The 4,973-nt window shown below is 38.4% G+C and overlaps 1 pseudogene; it reads right to left on the reverse strand.

The window, feature by feature from the left end:
* Positions 1–2,120: 2,120 nt before the first annotated feature.
* Positions 2,121–2,627, reverse strand: LOC138092215 (ubiquitin-conjugating enzyme E2 G1 pseudogene; annotated as a pseudogene).
* Between the last annotated feature and the right edge of the window lie 2,346 nt (positions 2,628–4,973).

The raw sequence follows: 4,973 nt of genomic DNA on the forward strand, positions 1-4,973 counted from the left end.
TACAAAGCAAAATCTTAAGCTTTGGGTGAGAGACAGAAAAAAACTTTGTTCCCAGGACCTAGGCAAAATTACCTTGCCTCTGAGGGAAGAGTAAAAGCAAAATCATCTACTTCTTGGGAGAGAAGTAGGAAACTTTCTCACTGCCCCTAAGACACGGTCCAAGACCCACTGTTGTCACAGAAAGGATAGAAAACCCTTCTCTCCCCTTGGGGTGGCGGGGCTCAGGAAACTGTCCCCTGCCCAAGCAGTACACACCAGGCAGAGGTGGTACTACTGGGGGAGGGGCAGGAAACTCTTTCCCACTCCAGACTAGTCACAGATGTGTGTGAGCGCTCAGGCACTGTTGGGTCCGACTCGTTGAGACCCCGTGGACTGTAACCCATCAGACTCCTCTGTCCTGGGACTTTTCAAACAAGAATACTGGAGGGGGTTGCCATGCCCTCCTCCAGGGGATCTTCCCAACCCAGGGATCGAAGCTGCACTTTGGAATCTCCTGCATTGGCAGGTGGATTCTTTACCACTGAGTCACCTAGGAAGTCCCAACCACAGATAGAAGGTAGAAAATAGTTGCCACAGAAAAGAGGTTGAGGAAACTGAGAAACCCCTATGTCCATGACCAAGATGTATAAGGGCCCGCCCAAGACTCAGCTAAACCCACAAACTGAGGATCCACTGTGCCTGCCATGACCCTATCACAGTATAATGAGCCAGCAACAGTCTACCACCAGGGAAGAGACGAGTATGGAAAGAGATATCCCCTGTGACATAGAAATACAGGGACTATGGAAAACCGAGAGAGTTGGGCAGAAGCCCTGGGAAAGACTTCATCAAAATTTTAAAATTTGTGCTTGAAAGGATACTATCAAGAAATTGAAAAGACAACCCACAGAATAGGAGAAAATATTTACAGAGCATATATCTGATAACAGGCTCATGTCTATATATTAATATATATAAAGAATCTTACAATTCAGTAACAAAAAGACAATACAATTAAAAATTATATTTTGGAAGAACTCAGTAATAAGGTGACAGAATTCCAAAATCAAATTACATGGAAATATACATCAAAATTTCTTTGTACAATGGGTGAGAAAACTCTGCAATATTAGAAGTATAGAGGCAAAGAGATATGAAGGGCTAAGGAAAAGGGATGAGGATAAACAGCATTTTTAATAGCAAACCCAGAAGTTAAGTAGAAAGCCTGTAGCTATGCATGCTTTATTCATCCATCTTTCACATTAGGTAACTGAGGGCAAAAAATAAAACCAAATCAGAGTTTTGTGTTGTTGGGTGTAAATTTCAATCATTTTAAATCTGAATTGAATTCAGAACTAACTCTTTTTAGTTCCTAGGGATAATGACTGAATTCAAGAGCTCTTAATGACAAAAAAATGTTATTGCTGTATCCAATCTGAGAGATGAGTACAGGTACAATACAAAGGGACGTAGCATCTAGTGATGACCACTCCTCTGAAGTCATCATTAAAAATCAAGTAGTTGCTTATTGAGTACTTCGGCATTTGAACTAAATGATTTGAAAACTTCCTGGCAGACAGAAGAGATAAAAGTAAAGGGGACTATGTGAAAACAAAGATATAAAAGTTTAGTAAGTGGAAAGAGTTTAATGAAGCCTCAATTGTTTAAAGGAAATTAAATGGAAGATGTTAATCCTAATTGCTTTTTATCTGACATGCTTTTAAACCTGAAAAGAAACAATAATAAGGAAAGAAAATCTGCTAAAATGTTTTAGAATTTACATGATTATTATTCTACTGCAAGAAAGTGTTATTTGGTACAAGGTGTATTTGTGGATGTACATGAACAGTATATATACTATCCAGATCATGTTGTGCTATGTACAGGTGTTTACAATTATTCCTGAAGGGTTAAACAGTTCATTAGATTTCAAAATACATAATCATCTGTAGGCTGGCATGTGTTAGGCTCTTTCCAGCATTGATACTGGCATGTTTTATTACAGTCCAGTTCCAGCCAGTGCTTGCCAGCTTGTTACAACAGAAGTCCAGCAATAGGTGGGTAGAGTGCATGAAAAAGTGCCATGTTTCTCAATTGGAGACCCTGAAATAAGTGAAGTTACAGCTGTTGAATAAATGTCACTAAATAGCAGGCTCTTGGCTTCTTACACAGTGGGCAACTGTCCTCTTGACTTCTCCATTTCTGCCTTCCCTCCATTCTTTTGCAGCATCAACATTAGCAGGTGAGTCTCCACTGGGGTCTGCCAGCATAGAAATGACACTAATCATGATGATTTTCACTGTGTGAATAGGCAACTAGCATTCCTCTGGCTTTTCATAACCATATTTATCTTCCCCAGATTTGTGAAGAATAGAAAAGCATATATCACCATGTTTATCAACATTTGGATGCTAGATTTTGGTAATGAATTTCATTTTAGGAGGCCAAAGGGGATAAGCTTTTGGGAAAGTGAGATGAGCTTTAAAAACACCACCTTCTTAAAGTGTATCTGGAAGAGCAATAATAAGAACTTCCCATTGGTAAAGATCATTGTCATCTATTAAACTTTCTGAAAAGCCTTCCACTGGATTTTTGTTGAGTTCTGCCAGGTGTCTTCACTATAGCAGTACCAACTGCAGCTTAGTCATCCTTCCCCAGCAAGGGCCCAGGCTGGCACTGGGGCTTCCAAAGGACTGCACACAGGCTCCAGAGCTGCTGGAGCTGGGTGTGCTGAGGAACCCAGGTCCCCACGACTGGGGCACCGAAGCCGAGGCAGGCTGGTCTGTGGCAGTGGTAGCGGCACCTCATTGCCAGTGTGAGTCCACTCGCCTTGATAATAGCATTATTCATGATAGCCAAGAGGTGGAAATAACCCATATGCCCATCAACTGATGAATGGATAAACAAAATATAGCACCCATACAATGAAATGTTATTTGATCATAAAATCATACTGATACATGGTCCAACAAGGATTGTTTTAGTCCATTCAGGATGATATTAAAAAGAAAAAAAATCACAGACTGAGTAGCTTCTACACAATAGAAACTTATTTCTCATGGCTCTGGAGGCTGAAAATCCAAGATCAAGGTCCCAGCGTGGTCAGGTTCTGGTGAGGGCTGTCTTCCAGGTTCCAGACTGCTGACTTCTTGCTGCATCCTCACAGCAAGGATGAACTAGTTCTCTGGGGTCTCTTTTATAAGGACACTAATTCCAATCATTAGTGTCAAGTTACCCTCCTGACCTAAGCATTTCCCAAAGGGTGCACCCTCTAACACTATCATCTTGGGCAATAGGCGTTCAGCATATGAATCCTGTATAGCAAGGATGATCCCTATAAACAAGCTAAGTGAAAGAAGCCAAACACAAAATGTCATGTAATGTAAGATTCCATTCATATGAAATGTGCAGAATAGGCAAATATATACATGTGAAAAGTAGAGAAGTGGCTACTTAGGGATTGGGGGGATAGGGGGACTTTGGGAGGTACAGAGTTCCTTTAAAAAGTTTTAATTGTGGAAAAAAAATAACAAAATTTACTATTGTTAACACTTTTAAGGTGCACAGTTCAATGACATTAAATGCATTCATAATGTTGCACAACCAATACCAGTTCCTAGTTCCAGAAGTTCATTATCCCCCAAACAGAAATAGGATCTCTATACTTATTCCCTGCCAAGTTACAGGGCTTTTGTTTTTGAGGTGATGACGTGTTCTAAAATGGACTGTGGTGATGGTTGTGAAACTGTGAATAAACTAAAATCGGTTGAATTGTACACTTTAAATGGTGAATTTTATGGTATATGAATTATATATCAATAAAGCTATAGAAGAAAGAAAAAGAAAGAAAGGAAGGAAGGAAGGGGAGAGAGGAAGGGAGGAGACTGAGAAGAACCCTCTGACACTGTAGACTCCACTTGAGGCACAAACTAACGTAAGTCAACTGTCTAAGAGAAAAGGAGACATGCCTACTTTCAGGCATAAATTCTATTTACCACATTTTCTTCTCTTTTTTTTACATAATGATTGGCATTTCACCAACAAATAGGAGAAGTTTATGAAAACCTAGATCAACCACTAAAAATATTTCAAAGAGGTATAATCAATAACCAAGTAATAGAATAAAATGGAATAATAGTAAAATACTAAATTAATTCCAAATAAGGCATAGAAAGAGGAAAAAGGGATAAAATATCAGATGCCAAAAAAATTGCAAGTAGTAAGACAATAGTTTCAAATCCAGTCACATCTGTGATTATATCCGTTGTGAAAGATCCAAGTTCAGTTCGGTTCAGTTACTCAGTCACATCTGACTCTTTGTGACCCCATGGACTGCAACATGCCAGGCCTCCCTATCCATTACCAGCTCCTGGAGTTTACTCAAATTCATATCCATTCGTCGGTGATGCCATTCAACCATCTCATCCTCTGTTGTCCCCCAGTTAAAAAAAAAAGACCCAAACCTCCAATTAAAAGACAGATTGTCAAACTAAAATTTTTAAAAACTAAGACCTATATATTGTCCATGAGAACCTCACTTTAAATATAAATATATATATATGTTGAAACAGGATGGAAAAAATTATACCATGCAAACGCTAATCAAAAGGAAGTTAGGGTAGCCATATTAATATCAGACAAAATAGATTTAAGAACAAAGAATATTACCAAGAATAGGGAGAGATATTATACAATGATAAGGCAGAATTTATCAAAAATTTATTAAAAATACATAATAATCTTAAATACATACACTAAGCTTATAGAATAATAGTTCATCAAAATACATGAAGCAAAATCTGATATAATTGAAAGGAAAAACAGAAAAATCCATAATTATAGTTGGAGATTTTTAATTTCTTCTCTCCATTCAGTAATTGATAAGTAGCCAGAAAATTGTAAGAATCAAGAAGACCCAAATAATATCAAAAGACCTACTCCATTGACTGTGTGGATCACAATAAACTGTGGAAAATTCTGAAAGAGATGGGAAT

Source organism: Capricornis sumatraensis, chromosome 16, assembly GCF_032405125.1.
Source record: "Capricornis sumatraensis isolate serow.1 chromosome 16, serow.2, whole genome shotgun sequence".
Taxonomy (NCBI): Eukaryota; Metazoa; Chordata; class Mammalia; order Artiodactyla; family Bovidae; genus Capricornis; species Capricornis sumatraensis.